The sequence below is a fragment of the Halictus rubicundus genome, chromosome 14 (genome assembly GCF_050948215.1).
Source record: "Halictus rubicundus isolate RS-2024b chromosome 14, iyHalRubi1_principal, whole genome shotgun sequence".
In the NCBI taxonomy this organism is placed as follows: domain Eukaryota; kingdom Metazoa; phylum Arthropoda; class Insecta; order Hymenoptera; family Halictidae; genus Halictus; species Halictus rubicundus.
The window spans coordinates 10,483,685-10,497,628 of NC_135162.1; the positions used below are offsets into that span (position 1 = coordinate 10,483,685).

At 46.1% G+C, this 13,944-nt stretch overlaps 1 protein-coding gene across 1 annotated transcript in view; it reads right to left on the reverse strand.

Moving 5' to 3' along the window:
* The window catches only part of Alpha-man-ia (alpha-Mannosidase class I a), a 634,153-nt gene that overhangs the window by 465,370 nt on the left and 154,839 nt on the right, over positions 1-13,944 (reverse strand). The gene's annotated exons all lie outside the window — the stretch shown is intronic.

Consider the following 13,944-nt stretch of genomic DNA (forward strand, 5'->3'; position numbering starts at 1 on the left):
AAAATTCGAGTGAATTAAATTATTTCTCATTTGAATGAATTTGTTGACCTGACCGCAAGGAATATTTGAGCTCGGTGTTCAGGCGTGTACTTTGAAATGCAGAAAATGGCGGATGGTAAAGCGAAGCTTGGCAATGGTGGAGGCGGAATTGGAGAATTCGCAGATAGATGCCGCCGAGCAGATAAAATTGCGTGGAGGTTGACTGTAAATTTTTCTAATTTAATGCGCCGGTAAAGTGCGAGCGGCGAACGACTTTCCAGCAAGGTGTCCGATTTCTCATTACGTGACTGTAATGCCGAGTCCCGCCGAGTCCTGCCGAGGAAATATCGAATTCGGTGGTCACGATTAGGGGCGGGATCAAGAGCATCGTAATTAATACCGGTGGTTGATTGATACGGTCCTGCAGCCTCGCCGGATACCTGGGAGGTATGCGAGTGTTACGATCACCGGTGGTTGTTAACTGAAAAATATGAAGTTGTGACTCTTCGCAATCTCCCGTCTGTTTATTGCAATGGGTTGTTCAAATTTTATATCGAACCATAACCATGCTGCCTTAAAGACAATTGCATCGATGCGTCAACGGACGACAAAAATTTCTCTCGCGACGATTATACTGCGGATTTTATGCATTTACGATAAAAAGGTTGCAATTTAAGATAGTTCAAATATTAAGAGAATTTAGAAACCTTAAAATTCTTTAAATTATTGAACAGAGAAAAAACATTTTGGTAGCTAGATCTATTGAAATCGTATCGATTTTATTTTACACAGTTGCGAAACCATTTCCCTGGAGACAAATGTCACAGTTATAGAAGAGGTACAGTGAATTCTCGATATATGTCAACAACACTCGTGTTAAGTTCACACTCCTCGGCGTCCCCTCGGCGGCCCCTCACTGGGTATACCCCGCGGTAGTGGGGATACTTCCGCGACGTTTATCGTCCAGGCCTCGGCGACATATATCGAGAAGGTATAACATTCTTTGCAGCGTTCCGATCGTGGAGAAGGATGGAAACAGAAAGAGGTTCTGAGGATACTAGTTTAATCGGAGAAAAGAGACGAATACCACCAGGGGTGGGGATAAAATTTGGACAGTTACGGCAGAGATCTCTCCGACAGTCGGGCCAGTAGATCGAAACGATCCTGGAACTTCGGGGAATCGAGTCAAAGAGACCCGGTTCGAAAAACTCAAACACGGTCGCGCGCCGTTGGGGAAGTTTACCGGGACCGTAAAAAGAACCGTAACTTTTAATTGCAAAATCCCCGGGGCGCGAACTTCTTCGGTCGAACTTGCCGCGCAACCCTTTCGCATTCAAATTCGCGGGATGCGTTCGTCGGGCGTCGTACAACTTTCTAGACAGACGTTTTCGCGTCGGCGGAGAATAAAATCCATCCTATGGGGGGGGGAGGTAAGGGGAGGGGAGTTAGGCTACCCCACCGAAGCTCCCCCCCCTCTCTCTCACCCCTCGAGGTTCGATTAAATCGGGAATCGAGTCGAAATCGTGGCGAGACGGATCGAGAGACGGCCGTAATTGGCCCTCCTCGCTCTCTTGTGCCGTCGATTCCCGGGCTCCCTTGGCCCTTCAGTTGGCCCGACGAGTCGTTAATCTTCCCCGAGATATACTTGATCATTGCACGCCTCACTACGTCTTCGTTTACGTCGAAAGGGATCGAGTGCCGACAATTTCCCGTTTCCACTCTGCCATTTCTGCGTTCCGCGCGCCCTTAAGGAGCAAAGAATGCCCGAGAGGGGTCTCGGCGAGACAGAGACCAAAGGCTACGGGGAGGGGAGGGGGAGGGTGGAGGGGGTAGCGGCCGGCGGAAAAAGGAGGATCAGAAAGTGGAACAGGGAGAGATGAAAGAAAGAAAAAGAGGGATCGAGAACTGATCAGGCTTCTTATTCTTTAACGGGGCTCGCGTGCGATACGACGGAGAGCCGATAGAGATAGAAAGGGGGGGGGGGGGAAGGTGGAGGAGGATGACTCCGCCGAGGGATTAGCAATCTATTCGTTAGTCGATCTGCGCCAGTTGGAAATCTGGATCCCGTACGACTGGCTCTGTGCTTCTTAACGATTGCCTTCAATTTGGGATTCTTCTAACAGGGCCGGACCACCGGGTCTGGAACCCGATGGTTCGCGGCTCCTTTCATGCCCACGGGGTATTCGAATCCTGGAGCGTACACGATTTCCGTCTAGGATCCAGGACTGTAATTAGCGGCTGTGTTAATTGATGCTGCCCGACTTAGCGCGAACCTTAGCCCTGCCGATACTGCCTGCCGGGTGTAGTCATACGCCGTAAATAGACCCCGAAAGCCACGGCCGCTCGATAAGGAAACGCTTTCGGGGCTGCGCAGATTGCCTACTCTAGGCGGCTATTTACGAGCCGGCCAATGACACGCGCGCTATACTCGGTTCCTCGATCTTCCACTGAGAAATTAAGTTCGGTGATGTGTCGACATTGTTCGTTTAATTTTTGGTGGTTTGTCGATGTGGATTTTTATGGGAGATTATTTTTATTTTCTGTGACCTTGCGATTCTTCAGGGTGACGCATATTGTTGTTGGACTGCGGGTTTTGTTCGTTTGTGACAGGAACCAACCTGAGCAGCTGGCCGCTCGATAAGGAAGCGCTTTCGGGGCTGCGGAGATAGCCCACTCTGGGCACCCATATATGGGGTGGCCAATTAATTTTTGGTGGTTTGTCGATGTGGATTTTAACGGGAGATTATTTTTATTTTGTGTGACCTCGCGGTTCTTCAGGGTGACGCATATTGTTATTGGACTGAGGGTTTTATTCGTTTATGACAGGAACCAACTTGAGCAGCTGGCCGCTCGATAAGGAAGCGCTTTCGGGGCTGCGGAGATAGCCCACTCTGGGCACCCATATATGGGGTGGCCAATTAATTTTTGGTGGTTTGTCGATGTGGATTTTAACGGGAGATTATTTTTATTTTGTGTGACCTCGCGGTTCTTCAGGGTGACGCATATTGTTATTGGACTGCGGGTTTTATTCGTTTATGACAGGAACCAACTTGAGCAGCTGGCAGTCCATAAAATTGGTATGCATAGTGGGTTCACGGGCGCGCGAGAGTGCTTTCAGGAGCGTTTAGCAACAGCTACGTTTCCACGGTCTGATAGTGAGTTCGGATTCCGAAGTTCCCGGGGCATCGTTTCACGGCGAGCGGGGTTAGTCTTTACGGGATTATGTGTTCACGGTAATGGACCAGCTGAAACTCCTTCGCCGCTTCAGAACAATATCAGAACATGCGTACAATAACTGGCAACGATATCCTCTTTACGACGGCCGGACTTCGGTATAAGCTCGACAGCGATACAGGCGATTCGATAAGCAAATTCGCCATTACAGCCGCCATTACAGTGGCATTAATAGCACTCCGCGAAGAAGCGGTCCCTATGCGATCTGCTGCCTTACGGTACGATTTCCTGTTATTCCGTGTCGGTGTTTTAAAAATTCACTGAATTGGATACTCTTTATATGTCCCAAATGCCTAGCCGATAAAAGTCCCAGGACCATCCCCACTGCCTCGGGGCACCCCGCGAGGGGCCCTGAAGCGAGGCGTTCAGAGCAGTGGTGGGGGCACGGTAGGGGCCCCTGGACTACCTGCTTCCCCCACCAACGTCTCTCTCGTGCAGCGCGCATCCTCGACGCGCAGCGGTGCCTCGCGCCTCCGTCTTATGCTGTCTATCCACATTCGCGAGGCACGAGGAGACGTTGGTGGGGGAAGCAGGCAGCTCAGGGGCCCCTACCGTGCCCACCACTGCTCTCTAGAGCTTCACTGTTCTTTTGGATCAGAATAGTACCTCCTGGCCGATATATGTCCCTGGCTAGACCCGTGTTTTGGGGTTACTCTTATTTAATTATATTCATCTATCTTTTCGGACCGTGTTATTTCGAAATTGCGTAAGAGAAAGAGGTTCGAATGTGTGCGGGAGTAACCAAAATTTTGTGGACAGGTGTGCTAAGCGAAACGAACACGCATCCGGCTAATCAGAAGAATCTGCTCTTTAAATAACGTGGAGGATGAAAGACGCCCGCTCCCAAACAGAGACCTTCCCGTTAGAAGGGATAATACGATTAAGGTATGCGCTCTCACGAACGCCACGATCTCTTTCGATCGGTCGATAGCTGAATGCCTCCGAAGGAACTAGGTAGAAGTTCGTACCGAGAGAATGAGAGAGAGAGAGAGAGAGAGAGAGAGAGAGATTTTCCGGCTTTGAATCAGAAACATCAAACGGCTCGCTGCGATATCGCGTTGAATTCGCCTAGTTTTGATGCGATTTGCACAATGGATGGTTTTAATGCGCTTACAGCTCGGAATAAATAGAGTTCGGAACGGTTCTATCGCGATCCCTGCCTTTGCCGGAACGTTTTAATCATTTCTTTGGGAAACGAAAACGTCGGATCCCATTCGGACGAACGATTTTATTGGACTTCCATTGCGCCCGACCCGAGAACGTCATGGACCTAGGATCTTTCCACGAATTACCATTTTTGGGATTAATTTGACGCAAGTAAATAGAATAAAAAAATTAAAATATTCGTTTTCATTCATTTTCACACGTTTTCTCGTATGTCGGAAGCTTGTCCAGTCGTTGTTTGTTAACGTTTTATTTTTCTCGGGTGATTTTTGCTCCCACAGAAATTATTTGGAATTTGCGTTCTGCGATTGTTAATGTTGGGAGAACGAATATTGCTATTATTATATTTTTATTTATTTTTATTTATATTTATTTATGCTTTGAAATATGACAACATTAGGACCACGGCTCCTTTGTTCAGTTCTAAAATTAACAATTTAGAAGTGCATCGGGGGACGCGTTCAAAGGGCGAATGTAACAGGGACCTAATTGTTACTTTGCGATCGCGCTCGTTCTATAATCTACCATGGAACTCTGCCCGGTGGTTGACACTAAACGAGAATTCAATGCGGCCTTATTCCGTTCAACAGAGAACAAACGAAGTCAACACGCGCGTACCGTTTTGCTGGCTGAAACCACGGTTTAGCGGTCGCAGCTACTGTTTAATATTCGCAGAAGTTACGTTTCCCTATTTAATCGAGACAAACCAGCCAGCAGCGGATGAAATCGATGCCTCGGCTCTGTAGAGTCGTGTGCAGACACTGGACTAGTTTACCCAACAACCTTCCTTTATTTCCGTTCACAATATTTAACCACGTTTTATTTATTTAAACCAGCACGAATAGAAAAGGAATAAAATTCTATTCGGCTCCTGCTTCTTGGAATCGACCCAAAAATTTTTACTGTACATATCCATAGCCAAATTATTATTATTATTATTATTATTATTAAATTATTTTCTATTTATTTTATCGTTACAGCGATGGGAACTGTCGTCCAGAATTTCCTGGAAGAACGAGAAAGTTTGTACAGTGATTTCCCCATATATGTCGCCAAGGCCTACACGATAAATGTCGAGGAATTATCGCAAACATTCAGCCTTGCTCACAGGGTGAAGGACTTTAAACAGCATTCTAAATATGCTAGGCGAAAGTATAGTTCCGACTGGCTCCGGCCATAAGGTAAATAAATTATGGAATTTCATGCCCGGAGCTCGCCGTTTAACCACGTTTTATTTATTTAAACCAGCACGAATAGAAAAGGAATAAAAATGATTGAAAAATAAACCGAGTTTCTATTCGGCTCCTGCTTCTTGGAATCGACCCAAAAATTTTTACTGTACATATCCATAGCCAAATTATTATTATTATTATTATTATTATTAAATTATTTTCTATTTATTTTATCGTTACAGCGATGGGAACTGTCGTCCAGAATTTCCTGGAAGAACGAGAAAGGTTGTACAGTGATTTCCCCATATATGTCGCCAAGGCCTACATGATAAATGTCGAGGAATTATCGCAAACATTCAGCCTTGCTCACAGGGTGAAGGACTTTAAACAGCATTCTAAATATGCTAGGCGAAAGTATAGTTCCGACTGGCTCCGGCCATAAGGTAAATAAATTATGGAATTTCATGCCCGGAGCTCGCCGTTGAATTCGCATGATTCCCAGGCTTCAAACGATACCGTTAGGAAGATCGACGTTTCCCCGGGACTTTGTACCACACCGTCTGCGGCTCTCTTTCATTTCACATGCACGAGCTAAGATTCGGCGCAGCGGACCACCGGAAATTATTCAGTTCGTCCATGCACGGAAATTGCCTTCGGTGGAGGGGCATTCGTACGCAGAACGCGTTCCACGGTGTTCCTTCCCCTGCCGGGCTTGTTTTGCGGTTTTCGAATCCTGCGTGTCCGACCGTGTATCTGGGTCGATCGGCCGTAGGAACCACGCTTTGTTCGGCCCGTAATTAACTTTACGCTGGCACGAAATCCGCACGCCGATACCGCCGGAATAATACTGCGAACTCTGAGAAAACTCCCTGCGAGACGGCGACGTCGCCCCAACTTACAATTCTCGTGTAACAAGTGCAGAAATATTTGTGCGATTTTTTTTTTTTTTGTTATGCAAAAAATATTTACATTACCGGAGCAAAGCTTATTGGCACGCAAGCAGGCGACTTTGAACTTTGGGAACATTTTTTTTTCACTAATTTTCTGACAATTATTACGCTCCTGTGAATCTTGTTAAATTTTAGTTTAAATGCTTTTTGCAACGAGACATAGTTTGGGAAATCATCGCAAGCGAAGCTTCGAATGGGACACCCTGTATGTGAAACATTTGGGATCGAAGTTTCACTTGCATTGCTGTTTTCGCGAGGTTCGGCACCAGCGCGTCGAGGACACGACGCTAATTCGATGCTAATACTTGTTTATCTATGGTGATTTTGTTCGTAAAACCTTTACCAACACACGCGCGACACTTCCCCGGTTAAAATGATACCGGACACGGTGCCACTCGGACCGTAATTACTCGGTAAAAACACGATTAAGTGGAACCTCTGCTATCCGAACTCCGGCAGACTTCGGTATAACGCGCTCGAAACCTTGTCTTTTGATCGAGAAATTCTAAGCAAATTACATCGATATTAAACCAGTTCGTTGGGAAATAAAATTACCATGGTTTTTTAATTTTATTTTTGGTTATTTGACCCGGCGTAAGCCCGGGGCCTGGCGTAATCTCTGATTTTCGGAAAATTTGATCGCTGAACGTCAGAGGAACGCTTTCTATTATCAGCGCGAGTTTGAAGGCCGCTTTAATCTCAGACCTAGACGGGGTCATTGCGGTCGCATTGCGACCGACAAGTCGTCGCTTTGTGCGCTTCGAATTGCCGAATAGCGTGGCGCAGCCGAGGTCATTAAATGAAGTTAATTACGTCTGTATAATCCGTGAACAACCTAGAATTCTGTTCTGCCGTGAAAGCCGTGCAACAACGCCGATTACAGGACAAATTGCTTCGCCGCGCGATGCAACGTCTTAATTGTGGCCGCGCACGTGTGTGTGTGTGTGTGTGTGTGTCCGTGCGTGCGTGCACGCGTGCGCGCGTGTGTGTACGCCCTACAACCTACACGCGTTCTCGACAGAGACATTCGCGAAATTAACTGATTCTGTGTCTGAGTCATACGATCGTCTATGAACTTTTGACAAGGAACAAAAAAAAATTGAATAGTTAAATTGTTGTTACGCAAATACGTTCGGTTATGTCAGAGAAATTATTAAACAAATCCGTGTGTACATTGCAATAAGCATCGAACGAATTAAAGCGTTATTTTTATATGACAAAAGTAGGCTGCGGATTTGAGAAAAAAAGAAAATTCAAATTTGTCAATTCTGAAAAATTGTTTCCATTGAATTGAACGATTAACAAATGAACAATGATTATCAAAGAGTCAGATATTTTGGTACAATTCAAGTTCGTAATTGCCTTTCGATTTCTGAATTATTTTATTATTGGCACATCGTGGGAACGATACTTTCTATATTTTGATTGAATATTCGTGCTGGTACAATATGAAAGAATATACAAGAAGTTGCGCTGTATAAAAGTAATCTGCATTTTAATGTTGGCTTATCATTTAAATTGAGAATTTCATGCATTTATAGCACATACGATTTATTCATGAATAATAAAAAAAAAAAAACACGCAATTTATTCATGAATGTTAAAAAAAAACGTATATCGGCTACAGCAGGTACATCCTGACTGCAGTGCGACACTTAGAGGATACTGTCAGAATGTTTCATTGGTTAATTCTACTTTTGAATTTTAATCGAACCCAAAATTTCACTTATTCATTTTTCCCATAAAATTCGCGGTCAAGTGACAAATAAAAAATAGTAGTGATCTTTTCTAATGTAGAAAATTCTTAAATTTATTAATTTCGAATTAACACGTTCGCGGACGTGAATGCTATAGCATTCATTACCATAGTGATGTAAACTGACATGAATGCTATAGCATTCAAATTTTAAAGACATTTTTTATTCATTTAATTTCATACAACCTTGAGTCTTTGTGATTAATCAAAGTAAATGAGTTTCAAAGTAATGACCAGCTGTCATTACCAATGACAGTTAACTTATTATTATTGTTTACGTCCAATCAGATTTCGGATGGTACAACGAGTTTCAAGAAAAATTGCCTGTCAATTTTTGCAGCTCGCTGAAAGTTTCACTGTCCGTGAACGTGTCAATTGAGCGTTTTCCCAGGCAATAAGCAAACGAAAAAAAAGAAAGGCTCTGAACGAGGAGCGCTTATCGGAGTTTTCAAAAATTCATCTGGATCGCATGCCAGAACTGCATCTGCCGTCGGTAGACAAGACGCGATTGAAATGCGTCTCGGTGCTCCCCGACAAGAGCATTTAACAAGTAATAATCAACGAAACTCGCGTTCCAGTGTGCAACGATCGAATCTGGACGGCGGCCGGGGGAACCAGTCGGAAAAAGTGAAGCGGAACGCGAGGAGAGAAGCCGGCGAGCCGTCAGATAAGCTAACAAATGTCCCCAATGAATAATAATAAGTGGCCCGGTCCAATTTGTATTGCATTTACATTCGGCGACGTTCTGGACGTAATTTATATGGCTGGCTAGCCGACCACGTTCTCCTCGTCCATCGGCCTTGTTTCGTTTCTTCGTTTCCTCACCGGCCCGCTAGATAAGATCAAATTAAGCCTGCTTTCTATGCAACGATTTTTATGCACGAGACCTGCCGCGGATCCGCTCTTTCTTCTTCCAATGAAACAGATATTATCAGCCAGTCGGCCTGTTATGTTCTCGCAATCGACTCGATAAATTGATACCATTGTTCCATCCGCGACGATCCAACCATCCCCATCACTCCGGGCACGTTCTGGATCGATGAATTAGGCCACGCGGAAACCTCGCAATTCTTGCTCCACGGAAATTACTGTACAGGCTCTCCCAGCAACACTCCCGGAAGTTCCGAAGAAAATTTCACTCCAGAGAATTAGATATTTTATAATTAAGATGTGTAATATAGTAATTTGTTGTAATGCCTTGACACAGATGATTCCCGAGGTCATTTGAAGCAACTTTCTCCTTTGCGAAAATCTTCTACGCGGCTCCGTTCAGGAGTTATCAACGAAAAACCGCGGACCAATCAGAGCGAACGGCTCGGGCAACGCCAACCAGTGCCAACGCGTGTTCCCCCACTCTAACTTCCCTTTCCACCGCGCTACTCCCCACTCTTCCGCCGCGGGCCGGTCACGTGACGCGTTCCGTCTCGGTCGCGTGACCAACCCAGTAGAGAGAGGGAAACTTTCCCCCCTCCCCTCGTGTGACGACACTGTTGGCGACGCCACGCCCAGCGCGCCGATTGGTCCGCTGTTTATTGTCGATAACTCCTCAACGGAGCCGCGTAGAACATTTTCGCAAAGGAAAAAGTTGCTTCAAATGAACTCGAGAATCCCTTCCACGCAGTTAAAACATTTTTGGGACACCTCGCATGCACAGTAACTTTTTGATAATGCTTCTTCATGTATTCTTGGTTCTCCGGAATTATTGCGACAGATGTTTTTTAGAAACTGTACCGTCCGTATAGACATTTCGTGCACCGTAGTCGTGGAACAATGGCCGTTCCGATCACGTTTCAATTTCGGTTGCCGGCTCAGCCATACGGTGAACCGCGTGTAACGTTATACTACTGTTTCCGCGATACCCGTTCTCCGATTACAAGTCGCGAAACGTAACATCGTGTACGCATTATCGCTAATAACGTGGGCGCGATTGTTCGCGGGCCGGTCGCGAAATCAATTTCCGTTAATTAATCGTCATCGGACGGTGATCGCGCGTCATTCGGGCGAAACGGTAACTATCGCCGGGTGCAGGACAAAGACGCGACGGGACACGCGTCGCGTTTCGAGAACGGGCAATTTCGTTGTAGAAAACTCGTCGCGGAACACAGCCGGACGGTGGCCCGGCTGAATCTGTTTCGACGTTACACTATAATTATTTAACGGGCGGAGAGCCCCGCCGCGCGCTGTAAGGTATTAATACGTTCCCACGGCGAACAACCGTCGGAAATGATATTCGCCTATTGAGCGTGCGTCGAACGAGAGAACGACGGTGGACGACGGTTAAGCTGGTTACTATATTCACGGATGCGACGAAACACATTTTGTTGGCGACAATTCGCCCGAAAAGACCGAAGATTAAACCTCATTGTTGATTTATTTCCCTGCTGCCGGCGCGCAACGTTCCGCTAACCGGATCAAACTTGGGCAGTTCGGTCGCCGAACACTGTGCTCATTTTCCCAGGAACCTTTTTTTAGATCTGGTCCTTTTCGCTAGATTTGGTGAGTTTTTCTTAGGCTGCCTAGTATTCTGTAATAGAGATCACTTTGAAATTTCGTTCAGGTGATATTGTACTATCATTTATTTGAACATGTTTCTACGGAGATGTCGAAATCAGTGATGGGCGGGCTTTCCCCACCAACGTCTCTTTCGTGCAGCGCGCACCTCCGCTGCGCAGCGGTGCCGCCCACTCTCCCCTCCCATGTCCCGCCGCAGCCAACCCGTGCACGGCTTAGGCTGTCTATCCACGTACGCGAGGCACCGCTGCGCAGGGAAGATGCGCGCTGCACGGAAGAGCCGGTGGTGGGGGAAGCAGGCAGCCGAGGGGCCCCTACCCTGCCCGCCACTGGTCTAAATCATCGCTTGAACGCAGAGAACGCAGAAGTGATTAATAATATTTGTGATAAAGAATTGTCTGGTTGGTAACGGAACTCCTTCCTTGCCATTCACTTTATCAACCAGTCCGCAAAAACTGAGATTCGCATTTTACCTTTTTTGAAGAGTCCCTCTTCTTGCAACCGATGCAGAGAATTTTGCGTAAAGAGAGAGAGAGAGAGAAAAAGAAAATAATTCCAGAGAATTTGACTTTCCGGCGGTTCGATGGAATGATCAACAGTCGATTCGGATACAAAAGCTCGCCGAGCTGTGCGTAAACAAAGGTCGAAAAGATCGGGCGCCGCCGACATCGAAATTCCTTCCGCACGGATGAAACGTTGAAAATCAGCGTCGGTTGCGGGAACGTGGTCTGGCGAGCGCGACGAACTCGGTGTTTTGATTACGGTGACAATTTCACCGGAACCATAAAAGTTTCACCGTTTGCTCTCCGGTGGAGGGGGAGGGGGCGGCTTGATTTTAATAAAAGCGAACGAGCGAGACTGGAAGTTCGGCTTTCGCCGGAACGGTTCGCGCAGTACCGAGGAAAAAACGAAAGGATCGAGTCCTTTCCGAAGTTTTCGCCGCGAGACTTTTCCTCTGGCCCAGATATTTATTCGAAGTTCGCGGAGAGGATGCAACGGGGCTCGTTGACCGAGCTCGGGCTCGTCGAGGGAGGGGGTGAGGGGGATCGAGAAATTGGCAGAGAGCTCCCAGAAATCACAGCGGTTGGCTTGCGCGTTCGCGATTTTATGCGGGCACGTCAACAGGTCGAGCTCCACCGATCAATTTTATTGTACAGGGTGCATAAAAGTTATACGTCACGACCACCGTCGTTCTACTCCTCTGGATCGGTGGAGATCTGTTGAAAAAAAATTCACCTTGCCCCTGATTTTCAAGGCCAAAGTGTCGAAACATTTTTTTAATTTTTTCACCTTGACGTGCAAAGTCCATTTTGCGGTGCATTTTTTAGAAAATGTAGAATCACTGTGGTGGTCATGGCGTATAATTTTTGTACACCCTGTACGTGGAATGTTCAAGTAAAGGGACCAGGGACTGAGAGTCAGTGGTACTTTCTACCCGGTGTCATCAGATTAGTAATTGTCTCTCACTATACACTTCCCCTTCTACGACGTCACTCCCCTACAGCAGGCATCCCCACTCCTCCGCTACCGAGCGGTCACGTGACGCGATCCGCGCACCCAATTCGCGCTGCGTCTGCGCCTGCGTCGTGACTTACCCGGTAATGGCAGAGAGGGGGTATTCCCCTTTACCTGGCTGTCTCTACTTGTGACTCTTCTATGTTTTAATAGCTTCTAGGTCCTGCGAGAGATTTTGTTGCTTACCTGAAACAAAATAGAAAAAATCATTGGTTTGATAATAATATAATAACATATAAATACGGGAGGCAATATTTCAGGAGGTACCAAATATGGTAGAAGACAATTAAGAAATTGTACAAATCTTTTTTGCAGCACATGTCCTACTATTTGGTCCCATTAATTGCTCTCGAAAATTAAAATGTTTTTCTAGATAAATTAATAGACAAAGAGCAACAGCATTTTAGTTTCATTACGCATTTCTGCGGGAATCATTAGCGGCGGCGTTGAACGCTTGAATGTTCGTGAGCAACAAAAGTGCATCGTTTCTTTGGCAAGGAGCCAGAAATTAGGGTACCGGCGAGTGCGCGCGCGCGCGCGCGAAAAGTTTATTTTGCCGGACAGCTTGATCCGTTTTGCTTGATCCATTTACGCGCGGTGGGGGGGGGGGGGGGAGAGAATTTATCGGACGCTAAACCGGGAAATGTTTTCCCATCGTTCTGATGAAAATGACGAGGAAAAAACGATCGCGGAATATCAATGAACGTGATATCCGGCACGGCCGATAAGTTTAATCTTTAAACGGGCCGCGCGAAACCCGGCGGAAACCGAGCGGAAAAAAAAGATACGGTTCTCGATCCTCGATCGAGTTGCCACGAATTGGCGAATTTGTTGTACACGGGTGGAAAGCGAAATAGCTTGCCGATGCATCGAATCGCGAAACACGATGCATGATTTTATTCTGTGTACGCAAAGGAAAAATATCATTCGCGCAAGCCTCGTCGGTTCCGTTCCGCGAGCCTTTCAATGCCAAAATGGCGCCGGTCGAATACGGTTCAATCATTCGATGTCGAGGCGGCTGTGGATTTTATTGCAAAACTGAGTAGGCCGAACACCGAATGAATTTAATATTACTGGTACGTTATTCACAATCTATTAAAATGAACAAGAGAGGAGATAAGTTTGTATGGAATTTTTATGATTTTTCCTGCAATTGATGCTGACAATGGTTATTTCGCATAAAAAACCGCAGTGCCTCGAGACAATTTACTTTTCCATTGCAGCTGGCCTGGAGTGACCTTGAATGACCTTCGTTATATTTTTGATGTATTTGAAAGAAACAGTTTCCATCGCTATATCTAAACTCCATCCGACTGAGGAAGGAAGATATATCATAAATAAATTCAGCTCGATAATGAAAAAGTTTTGGCATCATTTTTTAAGAGAACCACTGAGTTTTGACCGACGGTTCCTCCGGCACTGTTTATCCTTCCGACAAATAGAATACAATTAAATTAAGAACAATGCTTGACCTTTCGACCTTGAAATTCAAAGTGTAGAATTTCGCTATGACAATTGCGACAATTTTTGTACACCCTGTAGAATAACAGCGTTAACACCAGGTTGTTGCGAAAAATTGCGCGTCCACCGAAGAGTTATGGTGCCTATCGGCTAAGACGGTCCTGTCCGGAGACTATGGCGGTCCATAACCGTAGCATAATAG